General features: G+C 37.0%; 1 protein-coding gene and 1 long non-coding RNA gene across 2 annotated transcripts in view; one reads left to right on the forward strand and one right to left on the reverse strand.

Annotated features, from left to right (window-relative positions):
* Positions 1–14,920, reverse strand: part of LOC109600906 (uncharacterized) — a 119,442-nt gene that overhangs the window by 42,293 nt on the left and 62,229 nt on the right. The window lies entirely within an intron of this gene.
* Positions 8,527–11,108, forward strand: LOC109600908 (uncharacterized). The gene is made up of 6 exons (XR_002191636.2): positions 8,527–8,600; positions 8,686–8,770; positions 8,869–8,953; positions 9,052–9,195; positions 10,783–10,867; positions 10,966–11,108. It is a non-coding gene; the product is annotated as an uncharacterized LOC109600908 (long non-coding RNA).

Consider the following 14,920-nt stretch of genomic DNA (forward strand, 5'->3'; position numbering starts at 1 on the left):
TAAAATATGAACAATTTTATGGACAGGAAAGCCTTTTAGTTTTGAGCTTTTAGATGATTACGTTTTGACGTATTTCTTTATTGAACATTGATCTTTTAAATAACATTGTATATTGAGAAGTGTTGTGTATTTTTACATAAATTTTAAATAATACGCTAATGGAAAAGAGAAAAATTAGCAAACACAAAGAATAAATTTGAACAACATGTAGTACATTTCCTCCCCCATTTTATTAAAAAGTCACAGATCATGTAAATAACATTCATACATTTAAAACAGACAGTAAATTGTTCCATGTCCTTCGGTTATTTGTCCTCCGTCAAACGTACCCCATTTGTTCGACCGTCAAAGAATTTATCTCCGTCGCCGCATTATATTGAACACAAGCCTCCACGGCGGCGTGGGGGCGGGGGACTTCTGACTTGAGACTTTTCTATATATTTTTTTCGGCCGCTACAAGTCAATATTGGGCGTTCGGCATTCGCACGACACTTTCCCGCGATCCGTCAACCCGTTCCATGACGAGTCAGAGGGAGTGAGAGAGAAAGGGAAAAAACGGGGAATAATTTGGACAGGAACGTGCGGGAATCCGGGGCACTCGTTCCCCGAAGTGACGTTTTAGAAATGACCCCGCCGTTCGACGCTTTGTCTACGCCATGTGGAGAGGCGGCGGGCGGGACGGGGGAGGGATCCTTGACCTAAATAGGAGTTTTTGGCGTTAATGTTTCGTACGTAAGTTGTCACAATGTTTTATGTAGCGTCCTGTTAATAATAAAAAGGTTTGCTGTAGACTCGGTGACACAGGGAATGGAAGGCACAGATCTGCTGGTCCAATTTTCGTAGGGATTGGAGAGTGTGGGGAATAACAGCTTCGGGATGAGTGATGGAATCAGTTCTTCTTCAGTGATGACTACAGGTTTCGTTTTGCTGTACATGGTGATCAGCTGGAGTCACCTTCAATTTGATTCATTAGTGGGATTACTGATTAATAAGTGAAATTAATTCGACTAATTCATTTGTGGAAAAACCATTGAACAATCGGAGTTACAAACAAAGGGCAAAACTTCTGCCCAAAAACCGGTCAAATTCGCATTGATCTCCGGCGCCGCGCCGCCGTCCCATCCGATGGACCCCCGAAACCCCGGCTAAAAAAATTTGTCACGGCCGGTCCGGCCGCCACTTAACGCCGTCGACGTCGCGATCTCCGTCCGTCCCTTATTTCCCCCGAGGCCTCGTCCGGCCCTCGCGTCACAGACAGATGTTTTAATCGACACCGCACCGTGGCCGCCGCCGTCGGAAAAAATCGATCCCGACGCCGCCCCCCCGCCTCCCGGACCGGTTTCACCGGATTTGAATTCTTGCATTTCGCCTCGGCCGAATTGTTTTACGAAACGTCCGAGATTGGGCCCCTGGAACAAGCATTTGAAATTCCGATGAAGTTTTAATAAATATTTTTTCTCGGCCCGTTTCCAGAGACGCGACGGCCCATCGTCCGGAATTTCGAGATGCTTAATTAAATTCGTTTTGCTCTCTTGTATTTAATTCGAGGAACCGGGGGCCGGTGGGGGGGTGGAAAAAATCGCGACGAAGTTATTTCATTATTCCGAGTGAATTGCGAAATTTATGATAATTTTGCAAACCCCCCCCCCTCCGCCGCCGCCGGGTGGTGGGGGAGTAAATATTGTGTTATTAAAGCAAGAGGCGACCGGAATTCTTTCACCGGTTTATTGGAACCGTTCCATCATCTCCAGAGACGTTATTGGTATCAACACAGGAATTTACACCGCGCTACACTAATACTAATGAATCCGGTAGCGATAACTTTTCGCCCGGTTCACATCCCGTTGTTTATTAGTTTGCCGCCGGTGGTGGATTACTGGGAAACATTTTTCCATGCACCAGATATCGATTATCGAAGACAACGTTCGGGTCTCGTTCTCGAACGGATACAGCTATAATTGAAGATATCACTCGGCCAAGTCCCCGGACAAAGGAGCGGCCGGAAGTGATTCCAGATACTCCATCTGTCCGTTTATTGTAGTCCTTTGTGTGCGTTATGGATGGCGGATCGACCTGATTTAAATATATAATATTAACGTGCACAGACGGGTTCGCAGTCAATAACAACGGCCAAATTGAATTTTTAAATGTTAAAATAAACTACGCATCCACCATTTATTGGACACATGAGATATCTTCGTGGCACATCCACCAATCATTAAAATCAATGTGGCGCATTCACCATTTATGGAAATCATTGTGTCACATTCACCATTTGTTTAAAATTGATGGTCAGTATCAGCCAGTATATTAATCAATTATTTCTACTGATGAATCTATATTTTTCACTGGTTAATTAGTAATTCGAGATAATATCTGAAACTTTTTCTCTTGTTCATTTTATTTAATCAATTTGACTATTTCTTACAGCAAAACTAACAACTTTAGAAACATGCAGATTTCACCAATTATTTCTTCATTGTTTTCTATATATTTTCTGTAAATTTCATAAAGATATTTCAAAAAGTGAATATTTTATAGCCGGGAGAGCCGCTTAGTCTTTTGAACGTCCCATTCTAATTTTATTTGATTACTTTTCACAGCTTTTACGGGAAAACTGAAACCTTTAAAAACATACAGTTTTCAGCAATAGATACATCATTATTTTTTATATATTTTCTGTAAATTTCATAAAGATATTTCAAAAAGTGAATATTTTATAGCCGGGAGAGTCTCTTAGTTTTTTGAACGCCCCATTCTAATTTTATTTGATTACTTTTCACAGCTTTTACGGGAAAACTGAAACCTTTAAAAACATACAGTTTCCAGAAATAGATTCATCATTGTTTTTTATATATTTCCTGTAAATTTCATAAAGATATTTGAAAAAGTGAATATTTTATAGCCGGGAGAGCCTCTTAGTTTTTTGAACGCCCCATTCTAATTTTATTTGATTACTTTTCACAGCTTTTACGGGAAAACTGAAACCTTTAAAAACATACTGTTTTCAGCAATAGATTCATCATTGTTTTTTATATATTTTCTGTAAAGTTCATAAAGGTATTTGAAAAAGTGAATATTTTATAGCCGGGAGAGCCTCTTAGTTTTTTGAACGTCCCATTCTAATTTTATTTGATTACTTTTCACAGCTTTTACGGGAAAACTGAAACTTTTAAAAACATACTGTTTTCAGCAATAGATTCATCATTGTTTTTTATATATTTTCTGTAAATTTCATAAAGATATTTCAAAAAGTGAATATTTTATAGCCTGGAGAGCCTCTTAGTTTTTTGAACGCCCCATTCTAATTTTATTTGATTACTTTTCACAACTTTAACGGGAAAACTGAAATCAGGAGAGCCTTTTAATTTTTTGAACATACCATCTTAATTATTTGGTCACTCAGCGAATCCATATTTTTCACTGGTTAATTAGTAATTCGAGATAATATCTGAAACATTTTCTCTTTCAGTAATTAATTTACAATAAAAATCCGGTGCTCAACCGACAGTTCGGCTAGTAACGGTGACTTCCGACAAATTAACCCTCTCGCTCCGATTCCAGCCCCCGATTTATAATAACAATAATGACTGAAATATGCAACGACACGAAACCATGCAAAACTAAAACAAATAGCACGTTAACGAGTGTACGTCTGGTTGTTTGTTTTTTCCCTTTTTCTCCGGCGTACGTGCCCCCGCCGGTGCACACAAACTCGTACGTATTAAGCGATTTTCATCCGCCCATCGAAAAATTTCATGGACCCGAACTGCACTCGATGTTTATCAAGCGTTTCGGCGGCGGGACAATTAAACGTCCGTCGTTTTGTTTTTTCCGTGTTTGGTGACTTCGATTCATTAAGTTTCGGAAAGTTCGGATTGGCGCCGGCGACCGATGAAAATAAAACGAGCGAAGCCTGATACGCGCCATATGGAGCGGTCCGATATTGGCTGCGGTCACGTTACGAAGACATTGTCCTTTCTATTGCGCTAATTTTGTTTCGCGCTTCGGTTTCGGTCATTGCCGAACGGCGAAAAAAACTTCAATTGATTCAACATTTATCGGTCGTCGTGTCCGATATTTAATCCGGGAATCGTTTCGAAAGTTGTGCGGGGTTTTTAATTTGATGGAGGATTGGGCGGTGACGTTTTACAAGGATTTCCTTTAAAACTGTTACGGACGCGGGCCATCCATAAACATGTCGGGGAAGTATGTTAATTTTTCTACATCGAATCGTGAGGATCAAATTAAAAATGACTAAAATCCCAATTCATTTTACCTTTTAGTTTGACCTAATTTTTTATATTAAAATTCATAATTTTACAACTTCCCTTAAAATAAATTAATAAAAAAAAAAATAAAAAGCGTTTTTCTGATGTATAATTCACCATAATTTTGAATTTGGAAACTTAGAAATCGACTAGATTAAGAGTTAGAAGTTAAATGTTGTGAACGAAAGTTTCAGCCATTCATGGAAAAACTTTTGGAGTGCTATAACTTTAGAATGGCTGAAGTTATAGTTAAATTGTTTTAATTATTTGAAAGTACATACATTTGACTTTCTTTTGATGTATAATTTGTCAAAGTTTCATACTACTAGAAACTTAGACAACGACTACAAACAAACGTAGTGAAATAGTCTTATATTAAAGGGATTGCTGTTGTCTACAATGTTCAAAATATTATTGTAATTCATTCATACTTTGAAGTTTAGTAATTTTACTGAAGAATTTACCAATGATTAAAACAGATTTCATTATTAATTTCTTTCCAAATAAAGAAAAATCCAATTATAATAAATTTAATAAAATTATGCTTTTCATTTGAAATGGATAAGTTGCAGATATTTTAAAATATAAACATGATAATTTGTATAAATATATCACCAAAAACGGGCAAATCTTTATGGTTGATATTGATGTTTCTGTTTTTGGTGATATTTAATTTTGTCAGCTTAAGGTTTTGAATTAAAAATTGCAATTTGAACTTTAAAGGTTTTAAAGTTATCTGTTTTTGATGATAGTTAATACTGTGTTTTATGATGACATTTTTCTGATTTAGGTAATATTTAATATTAACATTAACATTATCATCAAGATCAAAGATATTTTTGTCTTTGGTGATTTGATTTATTTTAATTAACCATTTCGATATAAGAATAAATAAATATATTTAATTTTGTCACTTATTAAATTTATATTCTTTTCTATTGTATGTAAATATCAATTATCATTAAAATCAAAGATATTTCTGTATTTGGTGATATTTAATTAATATGTGCAATTTGTACATTAAATACTTATCAAATTTATTTTTTTTTGGTGACACTGTCATTTATGAAAATGGTATAATATCATTATCAAACATTTTTCTGATTTTGATAAAATTTAATATTAACATTAAGACCAAAGGATGTTTTCATTTTTGGTGACATTTAATTTTGCCGTTTATTAAATTGATCATCTTTGTAAGTATCAATTTGTAAATTGAAATAAAAATAAAGATTTAATTTATCATTTATGAATATGAATGCATAATTCACTTGAACAAAATTGAAATATATTCTTTAAGTAACTAGTAAAAGTGGTTTGACAATTTTACCATTTTGTTACCTAATTCAGTCGATGATTCCCGATGCCTGAAAGGCTTTCTTTCTTTATTCGATTTCCGGGCGAGCGTTCCCGACATCAGACAGTGCATAAACGTCTGAAGGAACAACGTCCGGGGATAATGGAATAAAGTAATGCACCTTACGTGCCTAGCAAACGTTTCGGGACGCGAATCGATATCGGTGCAACCATGAGATGAGATGGACTAATTGTGATCTTAATCTCGTCGAGGTTTAAGGAAGCGGGGAAGAGGCTGCTGGTAACGTTCCACCGGATTGATATTGATGGGCCTGAATGTTGATTGATTGCGCCCTCACGAACTCCTGACGTTTTTTTGTTTGTATTTCTATAATTTTTATCTGGCAACATAAAGAGTTATGATCGATCGTCGAAGTTGGCGTTGTTCGTCTTTGTCGTGTGGGAAGAAAAAATCCGGTCGGGAACTTTACGGCTTCGCCGGTTGATGAATACGTCTCGTCGGGATTGAATGGAATAGATTAAAGGAATCGGCGCATCCGCCGATATTTAAAACGACAGGCGCAGCCACCAACATTTAAACAAGATGGTGCATCCACCAATATTTAAACTGAAAGGCGCATCCGCCAATTTTAAAAGGGACAGACGCATCCACCCAAAACGTCAACTCAAAGTCTCCAAGACAGCAAACGTTCATTAAGAGCCTTCCGCCAGTAATCTCGGTCGAAGTGAAGCTTCAGCTGGCCAAACTGAAAGGGTTCAAGTCCCGCGAAACGGGGACACGGGGACAAGAGTGCGGAAACTTTTCGTGGCACGAAAGAGAGAGTCCGCCCGGCAAAATCGATGCGTAAAACAAACAAACTAGCGAGAGAGACACACACCGCGGGGGACCGGACGGGATCTAAAAGTGCACGGGGGCCAATTCAATTAAATCCACAAACACGGATCTTTGAGGCAGGTGCGCAATTATTTGAATTGAATCCTTGTGCATTGCCGGTGTTTACCTAATAATCGGTTCCAATCAATTATACAACGCAAACATGTAAAATTCAGGCGGCGATCAAATGACAAAACCGTAAACTACGAGTAATTAATTCTAAATATTTACAGTAAAAATCCCGGTGCTCCGGCCGGCTATGCTCAACTGCCAGTCCGGTTGGCAACAGTGACTTTCGATAAATTAACCGTCCCCCCGCTTTTATTCCGGCCCTCGATTTATAATAAACAATAATGACTGAAATATGCAACGGCACGAAACCGTGCAAAACTAAAACAAATAGCACGTTAACAAATTGTATGTCTGGCTGTTTGTTTTTTAGTTCATTTTGGTGATATTTAATACGTATTGTTATTTATGAAAGTTATCGGCTTTATATTTAGGAATTTATGGACCTCCCTAATATAATGTATATTTTATCAATAATAGATGTAAGAATAAATAAAATATAAACACTAATTGTATCTCAAAAATTATTACTTAAGACAAGGAAAAGAACTTAAAACTTCAACTTCTAATAAATGAGAAACGGCAGACAAATTTTATATTTTATAAATAAATACATCAAGTAACATTTTGATATGATATTCGATAAAATATTCAATGTAATAAGAGTATTACAGCCTCTCAATTATCCATAGTCGACTGTACCCTTTTAGACTTAAGGACAAATGAATTATTAAAATGTAACGAGGGATTAAAACCATATTTTAGAACTAGTTATTTTAATGAACATTATTAGATTATGTTAGATGCTTAAAATTTATATTGAGTTACTCATTAAAAATACAAGGAAGTCGCCTATAAGATAATTGACAAAAATTTTATTTTTAAAAAGACAAAATTGTCATTTTTAGTATCTCAGAGCTTCCACCATAATTTTTAAATGATTTTGAACAGTTGTCAGTACTTAAAAATCTTTTAAATAATGATTACAAGCAGGTAATTATTAGATTTACATTGAATTATGTTCTAAAGTGAATTTAGGACAGAAAGTCTGATAAGAAAATTTGATAAATTATCACAATTGTCATTTTTAGTATCCCAGAGCGTCCACTATAATTTTTAAATGATTTTGAGCTGTCGTGAGTACTTGAAAACCTTTTAAATACTGATTACAAACAGGTAATTATTAGATTTACATTAAATTATGTTCTAAAGTGAATTTAGGATAGAAAGTCTGATAAGAAAATTTGATAAACTAACACAATTGTCAAATTTAGTACCCCAGAGCGTCCACCATAATTTTTAAATGATTTTGAGCAGTCGTGAGTACTTGAAAACCTTTTAAATACTGATTACAAACAGGTAATTATTAGATTTACATTAAATTATGTTCTAAAGTGAATTTAGGACAGAAAATCTGGTAAGAAAGTTTGATAAACTAATACAATTGTCATTTTTAGTATCCCAGAGCTTCCATCATAATTTTTAAATGATTTTGAGCAGTCGTGAGTACTTGAAAACCTTTTAAATATTGATTACAAACAGGATTTACATTAAATTATGTTCTAAAGTGAATTTAGGACAGAAAATCTGGTAAGAAAGTTTGATAAACTAATAAAATTGTCATTTTTAGTATCCCAGAGCTTCCACTATAATTTTTGAATGATTTTGAGCAGTTGTCAATACTTGAAAATCGTTTAAATATTGATTACAAACAGGTAATTATTAAATTTACATTAAATTATGTTCTAAAGTGAATTTAGGACAGAAAATTTGACAAACTAACACAATTGTCATTCTTAGTATCCCAGAGCTTCCATCATAATTTTTAAATGATTTTGAGCAGTCGTGAGTACTTGAAAACCTTTTAAATATTGATTACAAACAGGTAATTATTAGATTTACATTAAATTATGTTCTAAAGTGAATTTAGGACAGAAAATCTGGTAAGAAAGTTTGATAAACTAATAAAATTGTCATTTTTAGTATCCCAGGAGCTTCCACTATAATTTTTGAATGATTTTGAGCAGTCGTCAATACTTGAAAATCGTTTAAATATTGATTACAAACAGGTAATTATTAAATTTACATTAAATTATGTTCTAAAGTGAATTTAGGACAGAAAATTTGACAAACTAACACAATTGTCATTCTTAGTATCCCAAAGCTTCCATCATAATTTTTAAATGATTTTGAGCAGTCGTGAGTACTTGAAAACCTTTTAAATATTGATTACAAACAGGTAATTATTAGATTTACATTAAATTATGTTCTAATGTGAATTTAGGACAGAAAATTTGGTAAGAAAGTTTGATAAACTAATACAATTGTCATTTTTAGTATCCCAGAGCTTTCACTATAATTTTTGAATGATTTTGAGCAGTCGTCAATACTTGAAAATCGTTTAAATATTGATTACAAACAGGTAATTATTAAATTTACATTAAATTATGTTCTAAAGTGAATTTAGGACAGAAAATCTGGGAAGAAAATTTGATAAACTAACACAATTGCCATTTTTAGTATCCTAGAGCATCCATCATAATTTTTGAATGATTTTGAGCAGTCGTCAATACTTGAAAATCTTTTAAATAGTGACTACAAGCAGATAATTTATTAGTTTTACATTAAATTATGTTCCAAAGAGAATTTAGGACAGAAACTCTGGTAAGAAAATTTGATAAACTAACACAATTGTCATTTTTAATATACCACAGCTTCCACCATAATTTTTGAATGATTTTGAGCAGTCGTCAATACTTGAAAATCTTTTATATATTGATTACAAGCGGGTAATTATTAGATTCACATTAAATTATGTTCCAAAGAGAATTTAGGACAGAAACTCTGGTAAGAAAATTTGAAAAACTAACATAATTGTCATTAAAAATACAAGGAAGTCGCCTGTAAGATAATTGACAAAAATTTCATTGTATTACTAATGCAGCACTCGATATCATACAGAGATGGAAAATGTGAAGAAAACCCGCAGCAACGTTTTATTTGTAAAAAGACAGAAATCAGTTGTTAACAACTCGCGGACTAGAAAACACTGCATTATAACAATAGTGCAAACTTTCCGACGTTCCGTGAACTTTTCAAAAGAGCCCCCCATTACTAGTCTCGCAGGACGTGGAAATGAATGACGTAACACAACTGACAGCGAAACTTTATATTTATAATTCTTTATTACGTGAAAAGTGCATCTGGAGTTTAAGTCCCCGATTGTCTTACACTTTTGTTGCGTTCCCCAGTTGGAATGAACTTACTCCCAGGATAAATTCCACGTTGACGGTTGCTTTTGTGCGCCACTAAAAATCTACTTTATTATACATTTGAGGCGAAACAATTTGAGTGGCATTAATACGTCCGCGGCCATTAGACTTTCCGTAAAGGGTGCGCGACGAATAAATTATTAATTTTAAGGACCCAATTATAGTGATGGGCTGCGGCTTATTTCGCTAAATTGTCGGCGCCCGAGCTCCTCGAACACCTTCCACGGTTATTACATTAGTCCCCCACCGGGGGGCGGATGCACCCGCGAATCAATTCCCGCCCGCCCCCGTCATCAAAACCCGAACACCTTTTGTCCGCGTCTCCGATTGCAAAACGCAAAACTGATCCTCGGTTCGTGTGTGTGTGTGTGTGTGTGTGTGTAATGCGACCGCACCGTTGCCGATCGCAATTGAACAATCCCCCACGCCCGTTTGAGACGCGATCCCCGGTTTTGCGGTCGCCCGTTTGAGGATACGGTGTCAAACGGGCGGGGTTTTATTGAAAAATTGGCGGGCGTCGCTACGGGGTTTCCGGTGGCGCGACGCCATTCGATTGCGATGGGTTATGCATACTGGTTTTGTCATTCGAAACACTACCACTAATGTTAAATTTATTCAATCCATATTACACTATCGTCTGAGGCAAGGAAGGAGAGAAAATCGCCCAAAAGAACTACCTCAATTGTCATTTTTAAAACTCTAACGCATCCACCAAAATGTTCAAATGACTGAGCACACTTTCAATACTGAATTTAGTTAATGAAATTTGATAAACTGGCACAATTGTTACTTTTTGTATCTCAGAGTAACCACCATAATTTTGAATGATTTTGAGCAGTCGTGAGTACTTGAAAATCTTTTAAATACTGACTATAAGCAGGTAATTTATTAGACTTACATTATATTATGTTCTAAAATGAATTTAGCAAAGAAAATCTGGCAAGAAAATTTGATAAACTAACACAATTGTCATTTTTAGTATCCCAGAGCTTCCACCATAATTTTTCAATGATTTTGAGCAGTCGTCAATACTTGAAAATCTTTTAAATATTGATTTCAAGCAGGTAATTATTAGATTTACATTAAATTATGTTCTAAAATGAATTTAGGACAGAAAATCTTGTAAGAAAATTTGATAAACTAACACAATTGTTGTTTTTAGTATCCCGGAACTTCCACCATAATTTTTGAATGATTTTGGGCAGTCGTGAGTACTGTAAAATCTTTTAAATACTGACTACAAGCAGGTAATTTATTAGATTTTCATTAAATTATGTTCTAAAGTGAATTTAGGACAGAAAATCTGACCAGAAAATTTAATAAACTAACACAATTGTCATTTTTAGTATCCTAGAGCTTTCACTATAGTTTTTGAATGATTTTGAGCAGTTATCAATACTTGAAAATCTTTTAAATACTGACTACAAGCAGGTAATTTATTAGATTTATATTAAATTATGATCTAAAGTGAATTTAGGACAGAAAATCTTGTATGAAAATTTGATAAACCATCACAATTGACACATTTATTTTCCCAAGCATCCACCATATTTTTGAATGATTTTGAGCAGTCGTCAATACTTGAAAATCTTTTAAATACTAGCTACAAACAGGTAATTTATTAGATTTACATTAAATTATGGTCTAAAGTGAATTTAGGACAGAAAATCTTGTAAGAAAATTTGACAAACCAGCACAATTGTCACTTTTATTTTCCCAGAGCATCCACCATAATTTTTGAACGATTTTGAGCGGTCACCAATACTTAAAAATCTTATAAATACTGACTACAAATATCTGAGAGGAGAATTTGTCGAACAGGCACAATTTCTAGTATTTCTAAGCCAGAAAATCAGAGAAGAGACAAGGACTTATTGGACTGACACCCTCATCAATTTTTAAGGAAGTAACCCGACAAATTCACCACAGCATTCAGTCCTTGAGAAAGTCGTTGATTAATTCAGCCAAAACCAAACCGCAGGACATTGTTTCCGTTGTGACGCCAAATGCAACAGCGACATTATCAACAAGTTATGACCGCGCACACACACACACACACACACACACACACACACACACACACACACACACACGGTTTACATACTCACACACGTTGAAAATAACAAGTGAGCTGCGTGTGCAATTAGTATTTAATTATTCAGGATGGGAATTACCGGCACTAAACGCTCGAACGTATCGATGTTTGTCCCTTACAACCACAACAAACACCGGTTCCATTACAATTACAGGAACAACGAAACATAAAACAAAACGAAAAAAATTGGCGGTGTTTTACCGATTTGTAAGAAGAGCATTGTCCCCGCGTCGGAACGATAAACTGGAACAAAACGTCGTGTGCATGTGTGTGTGTGTATCGCCATGGTTTCGATGGGAATTGACCCGAGGCGTTTTATTCGTGCACGCCATTCATCAAGGACCGCATCCACCGATATCTATGGATGCCGGCGAACCGGTCAATTCCCGTTGCGGCGTTTGTTTGTCCATTGTTCCGCGATCCGTTTCGGCACAATTCACCGTTTCCGTTTCTGGGGTACGGAATCGATGACGGTGCCGGTGGTGGTTGCAAATTCCCGCCTAATTAAAACTGTATGTCCGGCTCCTCGGTCGACACTGAATACAGTCGTTTACGACAATTACAAAGGGGTCAATTTATCAACTTTATACGCGTGCATTTATACATATTCATAAGTTGTACCAATTTAGGTAATGTATTGGAAGGCGACTCAAGATAATCATCTGGAGACACGTAAGTAATCGAATATGTTTATTATAAGCACCGCCCAAAATTCAGGCTGTGGACTGCGCATACTCAGATGCGCACGTCGGACCGAAGAATAAACGACACAAGTCACGCCCACAATTCCTGCGTAAGCTCCTAAGTCGGTCGAACCGCAGAATGAACGAAGCCCCACCCACAATTTTCGGGCAATTAAAAGCGTTGACTTTTAGTGCAATAACAACAAAAGAGTCAATTTGTCAACGTAATAAAATATACGCATATAAATATTGATAAATTGTACCAATTCCAGTAATGTATTTCGAATCGATTCTAGATAATCATCCACGGAATAATCTACATAAAAGTCGACCTGAGACGCACGTAAGTGATTGAATATGTTTATGTCCCGTTTCCAGACAGACGCAGAAAAAACATGGCATCGTCGAATTATGTTTAATGTGCGTCGTAAAAAAAATTGTACGGCCCTAATGGCTGTTCGAGATGCGCAATTATATTAAGGGCAACGAAAAGGCTTGTTACAGATAATATTTCTGTACGTGCATCAAAAACAAAATAACGTGAAATTTGGCGGGAATGTCGCGAGCTGCCACTCCGGTTTATTAGGTCGGATGATTAAAAATGTTTTATTAATGTTTGCGATGAAGATGGGAGGCGAATAAATTCCGCGGGTTCATTTATCGCGATTACATGATGCGATATCGTCAACAGATTTAAGTTATGGCAGTTCGGAGAGGCCCGCAAGTCGTTTATCCGCCCCAACGATCGCAATTAGCCGTTCAGGTAAACGTCCATAAAATCTGAAATTACAACCCCTCCCAAAGTTATCGTGATATTTATTGTAATAAAAGGGGTAAGAAACCACTCGTTCGCAACGTTGGCGAACGTGAAACGAAAACATCATAATCACTACATTAAAATTTCATCTATAAACAACTCCCGCGGAACGGGGGCCCCCAACAATAAAACGCGCACAACAAAATAAATTGATATTTGAACTCCGGCCGGTGGGGGCTGTGGGGGCTGTGGGGGTGAAGGCGAGCGAACAGCAAACGAGCACACGCCCCCGAGCCCCGAAATGTTCCAGCCATATTTTACATATGTAACGTAAATATGCGCGCCTCATTGTTTTATAAATACTTAATTAGCAAATATGTTGCCGTGGCCCCCGGGCCACGTTTCGTAATTAGTATTTAAAACCGAATTGTTCGAAATACAATGATTGGCGAGCACGGGTCTTGGGCAACGAACGCTGCGGGGCCGCTTGTCTGTTTACGGACCCCCAGACAATGGGCATTTTTTGTTTCAAGATGCAACTTACAACGCGATTATTGTATTACAACCGGATTGGGTTCGTTCAATTAGGCCGCTACACGCACACCTCATGTTCGACTTCGTCGACTCTGTTCGAAATTGTACATTAGTATCGTTGCTTTGGAAATATTAATCTTTGTTCAATAAGAACTGCGCACACTGACCTCTTTGGTGAGATGCGCAGAAGACAAGCTCCGCCCATAATTAATGTCTTCATTCAAGTCGGACCGCAGAATGAACGCAACAAAGCAATTTTGACAACAGGCTGCGCAAGTTGATGATATTGATGAGATGCGCAGCAGACGAATTCCGTCCATAATTCCCGTTTTCAATGACGACTGAACGCATTACCGTAATCCACATAAATCCGCAGAGAAGATCATTTTTAAACAACGTCGGGGAATCGAATTGGAATAACGGCACCGCAGTGCATTATAAGGCGATGATGTCGGTATTTGTATGTAGGACCTTGGGCCAGACCCGGGCTCCTGGACCGCATCCAACAGAACATTATCTCGACCGTGATTCGGCCGCCCCCCATCTGAAAATCGGGCCGTTTTAACACGTAGTCCCATAATCGTAATAAGTGAGAAACGGTTACCGTCGATTTCGGGGCTCGGGAAAATTTACTCACGGCCGCATAAGAGGGTCGTACGATAATCTTTAACCGTCCTTAAGCAGCGACGCTGTCCATTTTTATTTCATGGCGGACGATTAATCAATATGCATGCGAGTCGGCGGTTAAAACTAATTAGGCCGGCTGATTAATATTCCCGCGCCCGGTCCCCCGGGCAGTGTCATCTCTCCCCGACGATTTTTAGCCGGCAATTACGCGCCGAGGGTAATTAGAACGAAACCGTAGCCGAAATATGGTTGGAAATCGACGCGATCAGCAACTCCCGGAATTTATGCCGGCCGATTCCACACCCCCGATGAATCAGGGACTCCTTACACGCCCACCCGGGGCCGGCATCCTTAATATATCCCCGTGATTTTCGGTGGCCGGGCGAAGATGAAAGATTTATCACGTGTAATTTTCGAACGG

This window comes from Aethina tumida, chromosome 6 (assembly GCF_024364675.1).
Source record: "Aethina tumida isolate Nest 87 chromosome 6, icAetTumi1.1, whole genome shotgun sequence".
In the NCBI taxonomy this organism is placed as follows: Eukaryota; Metazoa; Arthropoda; class Insecta; order Coleoptera; family Nitidulidae; genus Aethina; species Aethina tumida.